Source organism: Ochlerotatus camptorhynchus, unplaced genomic scaffold (assembly GCF_037179485.1).
Source record: "Ochlerotatus camptorhynchus isolate MF236.1 unplaced genomic scaffold, CSIRO-AGI_Acam_v1.1 ptg000082l, whole genome shotgun sequence".
Taxonomy (NCBI): domain Eukaryota; kingdom Metazoa; phylum Arthropoda; class Insecta; order Diptera; family Culicidae; genus Ochlerotatus; species Ochlerotatus camptorhynchus.
In genome coordinates, this window is record NW_027040572.1 from 1,145,556 (window position 1) to 1,158,747 (window position 13,192).

The following is a 13,192-nucleotide window of genomic DNA, read 5'->3' on the forward strand; positions in this document are numbered from 1 at the left end:
TTAATAGTTTTTCATTGACGATCGCTTAGAAAAGCTTTGGAATACAGGAAATAATAGCAATTCCTCGGTAATTTTGTATGTCAGATTTTTTGCCATTTTTGAAAATAGGCACTAGAAAACAGCTTTTCCATGTTTTTGGGAAGATTCTAGAATCTATCGACATATTGAAAAGCCAAAATAATGGAGCTGTAAGTTCAATGCCAGGCTCTTCATAAATACTGGTGGAATTTCGTCTGGTCCAGAGCCTTTGGAAGCATCCAAATTGTTCAAAGTTGCCATAATATCCTGCACATTAACTTGATTAACTTGAATATCACTAATACATTCTGGGATAAATTCAAAATAATCACAATCACGATCATCTTCTGAAAAAGAGGTGTAAATTTATTGTTAGCAAGTAGCAAATAGATTGCAGATATCGGCTGCGTTGTCACCAACCGTTTCATTAAAATGCATTTTTGATGGAAAATTGTCTGATTTTTTTTCTACAAATAGACATACCATTTATCTGATTCTATGACACTACCCCGAATGTCACTACCCCGAACGGTGAACTACCCTGAACGCCGTTACCCCGAATAGTACACTACCCCGAATGGCCATTACCCCGAACTCATTTCTAAAAGCAGTAAATAATTAATTCTTTGGATATACGATAAAGAAGGGATTATTCTCTTCTTTGAATATATAAAAGAGAAGATCATTTATTCGTTAAATATATGATTAAAAAAGGGAATATTCCCTTCTTTGAAAATACAACAAAAGGAAATAATAAATTCTTTGGCTAAACGATAAAGAAGGGAATGTTCCCTTCTTTTAATGTATAAGGAAAATATATAATCAATAGTTTTTCGCAAGGGATTCGGGGTAATGCCCATTCGGGATAATACCGTGTGGAATAATGTTATAAGCAAACGGCGCCGGTGGTGTAGTGGTAAGCGTGATTACCTCTCACCCCAGCAGGCCTGGGTTCAATCCCAGTCGGCGCCGCCAGGATGTTCTGAGGCATAACATCTCTGATCACGCCTTCCTTCGGATGGGAAGTAAAGCCGTTGGTCCCCGGTTCATGAGTTGATGGGTCGATAGGTAGGGTCCAGGTGTGGGAGCTGCCTTCCTGGCACGTCGGTAGCATTGGTGCTCAGCACGGAAAACAAGATCAACGGAAAAAGCAAACCAAAGGAAAAAAAAAAAATTATAAATTTGTAATCGGTAGCTCAACGTAATTGGTGAATTTGTTAATTATTTCGTCGCTTTTGGACAATGCTTGACATTTACTACATTTTCAATAGTTTCTTGTTGAACATAAACAGTCAAAAGCATTGATATCGATGCGTAAGCGTAGCCCTGATCGATAGGTGATAAAATTATTGAAATTGGTTCAGGGGCAGCTGAGTTATTAACGTTCAAAATCTTTCATAATTTGTTACATGTTCCATTTTCAGTTTTCACAAAGTATACCCCCATATAGAAATCAAAGACGTATTTCTACGTCAAAAAAAAGTATTCTTGCTCGTGAGATTATTTACTCAAATAAGGGTATTATCCATGTAGTAGCTGTCATCCACAACTGTAATTTTATATACCTGACAATCTATCGGATTTCATTGTACTTCACGTTTTGGCTGTATCCCATAGGAACGTATTTTTCACTTTTAGAACCACAATTAAACTATGGACAGAAGTAAATAAATGAGGTAGTTATGATTTCAAAAAATGAGAATCCAGCCAAAAACATGTGAAAAATAACATATTAATATTATTGTGCAATCAGCGTGAAGGAATTCAAGAAAAAATAAAAAATATATTAAATAGTATTGATTTTTCACCAGAAAAGCTCAAAACTACCTCTCACCCATCTGGCAATTTCTCAAAAACTATTTGTCCAAATCATTTACCTTTGGAAAAACATAAAAAAGAAGAGTTTTCCAAAGTGTGGTGAAAATTTGAGCCCAAAATATTAAGAAACAAAAAATCCCGCGCATGGTGAATATAGGCCATTTTTTGACAATTTGGATACCTTCAGGTAATCAGTCTGTTTACTGTAGTTACTATAACAAAAACAAAACGTTTTCAAACATTTATAAAATTACATTAAAAAACCTTCAAGTTGACGTTTTCAGATCACAAATAGCTTATTTGGTTGTGGAGTAATCTCTTCTGAAAGTTGAAATTTTTAAAAATCTCGAAAATCCAGGGTTGTAGCCCAGAAGAATCTAGGCACATTAGAGCAAAATCAAAAAAGGCGTTTGTACAGAATTCCAAAATAAGCATTTTGGCCAAGTTTGGCTCAAATCGGTGACATCGACCACAGGTGGTGTACCCACTTGAGCTGGAATGACCCATAAGGGAAACACATGAACAAGATATTTTTTTTTTTTGGTCCTGGTGCCCTCGGGAAAGTGGCCAATTCTCAATAAGAACCAAAACCTATCGTTAGTCCTATAAAACTTCATGATTTTACAAGGTTTGCAAATGGCAGCTATTGTTACCTCTACCACGGTATGTGCTCCTGTCATCGTCGACTTGACGATCTCGAGGGGACACGGGTAGGGTAGGTGCTGCTACTGTACCTTTCGACCAATGACAGTAATTGATGGTATGCTCTCATCCAGAGTTATGTACAGAGACGAACCAGCCCAGGGCTGAAAGTCTCCTTAATAAAGATATAAAAAAAAGAGTTATGTACTTTGACTATATGTTTAGTATTACTTCTGCGTGAAGTCAACGATTTACATTGTTTTTTTTCCTTCGGTTTTTTTTCCGTTGATCTTGTTTTCCGTGCTGAGCACCAATGCTACCGACGTGCCAGGAAGGCAGCTCCCACACCTGGACCCTACCTATCGACCTATCAACTCATGAACCGGGGACCAACGGCTTTACTTCCCATCCAAAGGAAGGCGTGATCAGAGATGTTATGCCTCAGAACATCCCGGCGGCGCCGACTGGGATTGAACCCAGGCCTGCTGGGGTGAATTTACATAGTTGAAGATGCTAATTTCAAATAACAATTTTATTATAGAAGCTTATTTATTTCCAACAAATCATTGTTCTGCAATATTTTTGTAGGATTTAACATTATTGAGCTATAATTTTTTGAAGAAAATGTCGATAAATGTTGGTCCAGTTCCTTTAACTTTAAATATAAGACATCAATAATGGATAACGAAAATGATTACTCGGCTCTGTAAAGTTCATTCGATTGAGCCTGTAAAAATAAATTAATTAATAATATTTTTTTAATTAGTATGCAAAGTTGCTTAAGTAGACGAAATCTATACACCCACATAGTTTCATTGAAATCTGAGAGGGGGCTGCCAATACCCTTGTCGAGTTAGGGTGAAACTCGTCAATAATGTGTTTCGTTTCAGGTTGCTGAGATCTATAGATTATTAGAATCGATCAGAATTTACGTAATTTCTTTAATCCACCTCAAACATTGGATATAAAATTACCGAACTTATAATTATTTCAGTATTGCACAATGGCACGGTATTACCGGTAAAAACCGGTTGAACAACCCTCCCAAGTAACATTTAACGTTTTATGAAGTACTACAAGGCTTCTATAAATCAACATTCATAAAACTCTGGTCAAGATAGCTTTGCCTTTATTACAGCCACCAAAACCTCATTAAGACTATAATCTGTCTAGTTGGCACACCCTGAAGAAGGTTCTAGAGAGTGCATTATCGAGACATTTAAAGAATGACTTGCTGCAAAAAGGTTGTATGGCGAATGCATTGAGAACCATTTGAAATCCTTATTAAAACTACAATAAAAGCCATTTGGTATCAATAATTGTACTAATCGCACGAAAAATAAAGCATCAATCAAGATAAAAAGGGATACATAAATATCGTCCGATCTTGCCAAAATCATAGTTCAATCATGAATCGGTCAAAAATCCTCATAAATTTCATCTTCATTAAAGTGAAAGAATTACTTAAATTATCGAAACTCATATTGTGTACTTCGGAAAACCGAATAAAATAAAACGTTGATTTGACTTATTATTTTTAATTAAGGAAACAAAATATAGTTATATGTTATGTTAATCATTGCTCCCAGCAGAGAAAATGTGATGATTTTCTTAATCTCTATTATTGCTCATTGTTTAATTGATGAGAATAAAATTATTTTAAAGGAAAAATATCTTGAAAAAAGAAGATTGTAAAACAGCAAATGGAATAATAACAATATGGCGATAACATAAACATTATTCCATAAGCCATTTGTGAAAAGCTGTTTTGCTTTCATGAAATCGCTGACAAATGCAAAACATTTTAATGCGGTTTTTATGAAGATAATTTGAAGACTGAATTGTTTTTATCTAAAGCCATTTTGCTTGATCCTATTCCGTTTAGTTTTATGACGGCATTAATGGTGGCAAAGTTGCCTGGAAAAAGTTAAACATCAAAATTTGTTTATCTATCGATAGTTTTGCTGTGCGATGTTTTACTCCAGCGTTGGATCAACAAGCTGCGTGACATCCTTGATAAGGGCAATTCATCTATTGGAAACAGTTGCTCAGGAAGTGTATCTACATACGTAACTTAGAACAGGTGGAAGCTCAATCGTTCCCGCAAAGTTTTCTTTCTTCCAGATGATGCGATAAAGTTTATGTGCGCTTGCTTGGAGGTTTTGAAATAGTTAAGCCTTTCGCCGAATGAAATCGTTGCTATGGTTCGGAAGGCAGCCAATTTCCAGCTGACGGACAGCTTCTGAAGTTTCCTGTCAGCAGTTTTCCACAGTCCCAGTTTGGCACTGATGCTATTTGGATCCGCTAGTAGCACGCTTGTCACAATTCGGTTGTGGCAACTTCTATACAACTAATATCAGTCATATGCAAGTTGCTGCAACTTATTATGACGGAAATGTGCTACTCGGGTCATCATCGCGACGTTATTTCTGAAGAAGGCTGCCTTTGACAATATGCTGTGTATTCCCATCAATTTTAAGCGTCTAAATTGACGGCTACCAGCAGTGTTGGCAAAATCATCAATCAAATGATATTTTTCTGCTCTCATACGCTCTCAATATCACGCGTGATATTGGAACAAAATATCATGCTTGATATTAATTTTACAAGCTCCTTTGATATTGCGAGACTATTCACAACGTGCTAAAATCAAGCTGAGAGCTGACTCGACACAAAAATGATTCCATTGCACATCGTTTTCTTAGAAAGAGAAAGTATAGCTTGCTATCTCTTTTTACTCTTCACTGATGGCAGACACGAAGGGACTGCTGCCAGCCGTTATGGAAGTTTCGGTTACGTTCGGGTGTGAAGCAAAGCTCATTAAACTCAATCTCACCACAGTTTGGTGAGTTTTGTTAGCTTGATATTCCGAGCTGCGATATCACAGCTTGCAAAATCAATCGCAGTAGTTTGCTTGTTGATTTTTGTCTACGAAAATCAAGCGTGATCTTGGACATTGGTGAAATTTGATATTTTGATATTTTCTCAACACTGGCTACCAGTGCTTCGTAAACCACATTAACCTCGCTCCTCTCAGTCAGCTGCTCTGTTGTTGTTGACCGATTTTGTTGGAGCTGCCCTCCCAGAAAGTTCTTAAATTGGATTCCTTGTCTCTTCCGTCGACAGCATTGCTAGAATTATTACCAGATTATTCTTTGGCATTTCCTTGTGACTCTGCATTTGAAAGCCCCAATCGATTATGCGTTTTTAGTTTTATTTGTAAACAGTGGGAGGTTTTGTGATACACTTCATTGACACCAAATTGCATCCATCATTATTTTTTATCCCGTTTGAAACCGAACGGTTTCATAATTGCTTTTATAATGATAAAACACCTTTGTGGAGTGTTTTATCGTGACATCAATAAAACAAATGCCAATTGATTTACTGAACAGTTTTATAAAGGGATGGAGTGCTGCATTAAATTCATTTTTAAATCCAGAAACTTTCTGATTTTCTCGTCAGACTTTAAAAGGTGTTTAAAACAGAATATAGCTGAATTGCTAATCAAGAATGTTTTGCACTTCTAAATGCTGTTTTTAAACTAAAAAGATTGCTTATTGCCGTTATAAAACCACCATAAATCAGAGTGAAAGCCATCATCCATCACCATCACCCAGCATTTTTGATGAGCAAATACATTGATTCAATTATTCAAAATAAATGATTCATCATCGGTAAGTTATTGGGATAATATCTCCAAATCCACTGTGCCTTAAAAAAACGTTACAGAGGGGGCACCCGGGTTTGAACCGGGGACCTCTCGATCTGCAGTCGAATGCTCTACCACTGAGCTATACCCCCTTCGCTGATATTCAATTACATGCTTGCAAAAGAGTTCTTTGCGCTTGAAGGTATAGCGAAGCACGCGTCAAGGAACGACATAAATGGGTCAGATAAGGTCCAACTACAAAAAACAAGAACAACAACAACAACAAAACTTCTAGATGGCTTCAACGGACTGACATAACGTCATCACTAAACTTCGATGGAGGGTGGTTGAACACGCGTCTGCGGTGATTTGATTTAAGGTGTCTGCAGACCTGAGCGTGCATGGCGTGCGCGGGGTGAGATTTGCGTTGGTAAAAGAGAGACAACAAGTGTGTTTGTCAAACTCTCATACAAACGTTTATCCCGCTCCGCGCACGCCAAGCACGCTCAAGTATGAATGCAGTTTTTTAATGCGTGAGCGTAAGGTGTATTTGGTTGCCTGCTTTTTTGCTTCATTTCAGATCACCTTCTTGATGTTCCAAAAATAAAACAAATTCGCGACATGAAGGCACAATTAGAACCATTAAAGAAAATCACTTAAGTATCTACAATGTTTATTGAATAAGAAATGGGAATAACTATATATTGCTTATAGAAATTAAATACAAAGATCAGACGTACAGATGTTTTGAATCAAGAATAAAAATTTAAAGGATTACCTTTTCACAGTTGAATATAGTTAAGGTCTGTAATGTTACGGATGATTATCCACGCCAGGCAGAGGTGGGTCTTCAACCTTTTATAAATTGCCCTTGTGGATTGTTGCCTGTCCCTCATACAAAAATACATGATATATTGATTTGTCATTTTGACTCATAATGTTTAATTTTTTTTTATTATTGAATTATCTGTGGCTAGATTCTCCTTAATCATTGCTGTTGCTGTTGTTGTTTTTATTGTCAAGTAACATGTTTCGAGTGGAAAGGAGCCACATCACCTGGAGTGGTTTAAATGAAATAGCTGGAAGCCAGCCCACTTATATATACAATGCTTTAATATTCAATGCATCAGTAATAAATCAATAAACGTAGCAGAAATCTTAATGAGAGCTACTTTCAATACTCTCCAAAATTATCCCGCTTTGCAAACAGCTCATACGAAGCTTAACAAAAACTAAAGCTTATGTGCCAACAGCCATCTGTTAGAAACTGTAGGAATGCTGTCACAGTGCGCCACCTATCGCATGCTGTCTGTAGAGCAACGTGACTACACTGAAAACGATACGTATACGAATGAGTAAAAATGACTTCCTCTCTGAGCCAGATTCGTTTTCAGTGTACGTATAAGCTCTTTGGACTTGCACCAAACCTACTTATCAACTTGCGTGCTAGCTATGCTTGAAAGTTTGTCTTGGACAACTTTAGGCACTGAATACAAAATGAATTACGCGACGGATTAACTTAACATAATAATGAATAAATATTGTTGTTTTAACTGTTCTGAGTTAAATATGTAGTAAATATTTTCAATATATAGCGGAAATGGCTCTAATGTTGCCCTAAGGATCTATGATTGGGCCCATCGCTAAAATCTGCTATTTATCAATTTTATCTAGATCAACGCGTCATTGCGACGGTACTTATGGATATTTTTTGTCGCTATTGATAATTTAGTAGATTGATGAATGTATGTATGGGCCCAAATAAGGGACATTAAGGACGATATTACATCCATTTCCCCTATTTAGATCAAAGCAAGAGCAAATTTTCATTACGTCGAATGTAACAAAGGTAAACAAAGTCGAGCTATCAGTGTCAATCGATTCTCCTGCTATTACACTATATACTGTCCGAATATAGGATCAAATCCAATTTTTAAATTTATTTGCCAGTCAAATTGCTTTTTGACGTAATCACCTTCCGCTCAAAATAGTTTTCGATGTTACTTAAGTCACCCAATTTCTATGGAGATGCCGTTTGACTTAAGTTACAGCGCTGAGAAACCCGTGAAAAGTGTACGTTCGTCGTTTCGCTTTCTCATTATTAAAGTGAATAAATCGAACTGTTTGTTGCTAAGATGATTTCGGTAGTCCTAAAATGATGAATGGGCTGCACGTAAGGAGACGTAATTGATAATTCTCCCGAATATCCTGGTAAATACACTTTGACTTAAGTAACAATAGGGGCCACCAAACGACGTATAATAACTTTTGACTCAAAAACCAGTATTTTTTAGCATGAAAGCTAGCGATTTGCATTTGTATGATTAAAACCCTGCTAAATATGTTAAACATTGCTATCACTATGAGATTATATGTGTTTACTTGGAAATAGGAATAACTTTTCGGTCATCAAAACAAAACTTTATTTTTCTCGGATTGGTGCGAATGTTACTTACGACATAATGAAAATTTGCTCTTGAAAGCATGTTGTTTTATTATTTTGCGGATATTTCAAGATCAACAATATAAAAGGCGCGACAAAATGGCCTTACAAGGTTTGTTTACAAAATTGAGTTATTTATATTCGATTAGCGGCGCTGGTGGTATAGTGATAAGCGTGATTATCTCTCTCCCCAGCAGGCCTGGGTTCAATGCCAGTCAGCGCCGCCGGAATGTTCTGAGGCATAGCATCTCTGATCACGTCTTCCTTCGGAAGGCAAGTAAAGCCGCTTAAAAATAATTCTAGGGGATTTATTTCTGGAACTCATAATTAAATTTAGCAAGAGTTCCAAGGTAGTTGTGAGAAGAGCTCAAGGTGATGTTTAAGGAGGGTTCAGATTTCAGTTTTTTTGCTGTAGTTGTTCTTTTAACAATAACATGACGATCTTGAAAAAGATTTCTGGTCCATTTCTACACCCAACTAGTAATTGTGAGATTCTATTACAGATTTGAATGAAAAGAATGCATTGTTTGCAATGTTTCGCGACATTTACAGATAATGCTTATTTTTAGTTTAGCCTATTTTCGAACAAAGATTGTTTCCCAAAATGCATTCCCGAGCAAAGGCGGATATCAAAATACAATCAAAATTGTATCAAATTATGTTTTTGAAATGATGTTGATACCATATTGTGATGCGCTTTTTTTTTAATTTAGGTTGGAATCATATTTTGATATGTAAAAAAATATAATTAAAAACAAAATTTAATATTTTAGCATCATTTACCACTGGAATGTGCATTTTTTTCTTACGAGTCAATCAAGATGCTTGTTGTTTTTTATGAACACAAATATTGTTAAATAACACACAGTATGGGTATTTTTGGAAGCGGGAGTAACGTGTAGGAACCGGAAATCCATGCCAGGCTCCATTTGAAATCCCAGATGGTGGCATCCGGTTACAGCAAAACTGGAAAATACTTTAAAATACCCCACAATATGGGTATTATTGGAATCGGAGTGACGTGTTAGAACCGGAAGTCCATGTATGACGCCTTTTTGAAATAAAAGATGGCGACTTCCGATTACAGAAAAACTGAAAAAAAAATGTCAAATACCCAACATGTCAAAATTGTCAATTTTGAATGAAAATCGGCATGCGCTGCTTTTATATCGAACAGTACTGTAGATAATTCTGAGCAAAATTTCAAATAATTTTTGAGGTGAATTCCATGGAATTTCTATGGAGCATCCAAATAGAAATATGGAAAAAAGCTGCAGGGTATTAAAAAAGTCATTACAATTTCGATGTTAGGATGAATTGCATGATTATTTTTAGGAGTGGCCTGCACAGAATTTATGATCATTTATAAACAAATTAACTACTTCATTCGAGCAGTTAAAATGACGTTTACTACCACTCGAACTTTGAATTAAAACATTATTTTGAATTTTTTTCTTCTAACACCACGAGAAAAGTAGCCAACATTTGTGCGTTTCATAAAAAATAGCAATAAGTTGGTTCAGTTTTGTGAAATCGCTGGTAGAAAGTCACACCAAAACTATATTATTTTAGAAGAATTCTGAAATGAACTTTGTTTTTTTTTTTTTTTTGTCACAGTGGCAGCAATTTGCTTAAACTCTACACTGGACCCCTTTTATTGATAAATTTTGCTTCTATGAGCCTCTACTTTAAATCAACACACAGACGTTCCTAGGCTATGGTGCCCGTTTGGTCACTGTTGTTTTTGTGTTGATCCAAATAGTTTTGATAATATAATTGCGCATTCTTGTTTTTTTTAAAGGTTGATTTTTGTCCCAGTCTTGTCTTCTGTCGTCACTTATTTTGTCATTTTGTCTTGTGTATTAACCCCCACTTGTTTTGTTTACTGTATCAACTTGTGTCTATTGTTTTTAAACTCGTTCTGTTACTCTGTCATGACTGATTTAATTGATATATAAAAATAGGAATATCAATTATAGGATAATATGGTTATTTCTCAATTACTTTCTCAAAGGGAAGCACCAGCTCCTGCAAACAATGCATCCGATCGTCGATCCGGCGCAACCGGCAGCTCGCACACGCTTATCAACACCACCAGCAGGTAGAGGAAAATTTCCCCTATCTGACGATATTGCCAGCACGCGCGGGCGAGCCACCAGTTACGCCAAATCGACGACCAAACGCACCGCCTACAAAAGCCGATACGATCCCTTGAAAAAGTTATCGAGATTACTACTAATTAATGAATTATTTACAATTACCTCTCATGATCCTTGGCTCCACTATGATTTTAACTTACCACTTTTTGATTATTTATCAAATACCTCTCCGAGTATATAAGGCCCCGATGCCTTGTTGGTTTCTGGTCTCATTTGGATTGGTCCTGAATTTGTTTGATATCCTGTTCGAAGTAATTCTTTGAGTTCCAGCTTGTACGTGTCTCACGTCATATGATTCGCCATTCATAAAGATAATGGGTTAAAAGGGAATAAAACATACATAAAGGTAGATTAGTATTAGTTGTACTTGATCCAAACAATAGAAAGATCATTTTAGTGTTAGTAGTTATGTTAGTTTTTATCCGTATTCAGCACTATTTGCAGCAATTGTGATAAGATTATGCGACACTGCTACTAATACTATGTTAGCTGTATGACTTGTCAATTTTCGCAACGCAATGTCTTTCAGTAAATCACTCAATCAATTTGATGTTTGAAAATTTGCTCAAAAGGGTTTTGTTGACACATCATACCTTACCGAAAACTAAAGCACAACAATCCTAATTCTTATTTCAAACCGATCAACATATTTAACACATCTTTCCTAAAACTTCACTTGTTCGTAAGCGCCTGGTTGAAGATATGACTTTCGCTATTAACATTGTCTGTAATTAACAAATACACTAAATAGGAAGATTTATTATACAACTTCATAGGCTAGTCGCCTCCCTAAGCGGACCCCCCGCGTCCTATCTCTTATGTTAATTAACTTTCTGAATTCTCTAATTGAAGTTTATTTAATAAATAACTGAAATCTCTAATCAACCTACACAAGTGCTTCTGACTTTGACATACATTAATTACATCTTTGTTTGTCCCAGGTGACACCTTCAAGTGACTAAAATGCTTCACTTTGAAGTTAGTTTCCAAGCTAATTTTAAATTGTATATTGTATAGGGTAAATGTTACAATTACGCTCTCACGTTTCCACTATGTGGCACCACAAAAATACATATGGGTATGTCACAATAGAAGCACACCACAGTGGAAATCTCGAGCCATAGTTCAAACACTTATCCCAAATCAAAATGAAGCACATATAAGATTAGTTACAATACCATGTACAAAAATGATGTTTAACATTGTTTTCTGATTAATACTTCAATGAAAACAACAATGAAAGCTTGTCACGCAAATAGAAGGAGCACCGTTGGGCACTTTCTGAAATATTTCAATGGTATAATTCCCTTGCAAACCTAAACAAATCTATCTGCGTAAAAATAAATAAAATAAGAGTGATTTGCGGCAAAACCCGCCAGTATCGCACCCAACGTCAGGGCCTATACGTAAGCGTACTACGACGCGGCTCTCAATAAAAGGAGTAACAAGTGTGATACTATCACTGCTAGACTAGATCTTTGGTTCTCTCATGCAGTGGTTTATCAGAGAGGAGAAGCTTAGTAATACCCATTGCCTGCCCATGACGCCATTCTATCGCCAGCAACGCCGACCATAAACCTACCGTCTCCAACACTCCACTAGCATGAAATTAAGCCCGCCCACCAACAGCAAGGTGCAAAAACTAGCCAAGGGGAGGGAAGAATTCTGAAATGAACTTTGTGAAATTAAATTACTTAATAAAAATTCATGAGAACATTACGAAAAAGAGTTTTAACCTATGAAAAATGTTCCTGTTTTTGTAATGACGTTTTTGTATTTAGTTTGCTTATTCGGAAGGGCTAGTAGTTTTTTGTTTATTGTTTGTAACAGCATTCACATAATTCTATGTCTAATAAGAGTTGGGCCGAATACTTGCGGCTTACCCGAGGTTATAGGGGTATATTGACAAAGGATAAGATAAGGGGAGCAGCTTGGGGGTGAGGATTCGTTGTCTCATCAGAGTGTTGTAGGTAGTATGATTAACGGTAGTGCGGTTCTAGATTTGTCTGGAGTTCAACCGGCTATGGTGAACAGTGGACGACGATGAGACTCACAAAATTAATAAAGAGAGACAAAAGACAAATAAATTAAATTCTTTTACTAGAAATTAGCAGAAACACATAAATCGACTGCATACAGCAGAGATCGTGAATTCCCAACACGTCTCTGATAGCGGTATAGGGTTGTCTTCTTTGGGCCTTGATGGTATTCAAAAGTCGCTCTCTGGCGTCTTTGTTATGACTTTAACTTAGTAATCCATTCGGCTCAATCGCATTCGGTTTTATTTCGGGAATATACAAACAAAAAACAGAGAAATGGTTTATCGGAATTTGCTGGTTACCATGCAAATTTGAAAACACTTACAAACATTTCAATTTTAGTAAAATCACTCTTGAACTAGTGACCCTTACGGCCTAATCATATTCGGCTTACTGGAATTCAACATAATAGCGTTTGGCT

At 36.4% G+C, this 13,192-nt stretch overlaps 1 non-coding gene across 1 annotated transcript; it reads right to left on the bottom strand.

The window, feature by feature from the left end:
- Positions 1-6,210: 6,210 nt before the first annotated feature.
- On the bottom strand, positions 6,211-6,282 carry TRNAC-GCA (transfer RNA cysteine (anticodon GCA)). Its single transcript has one exon. It is a non-coding gene; the product is annotated as a tRNA-Cys (tRNA).
- Between the last annotated feature and the right edge of the window lie 6,910 nt (positions 6,283-13,192).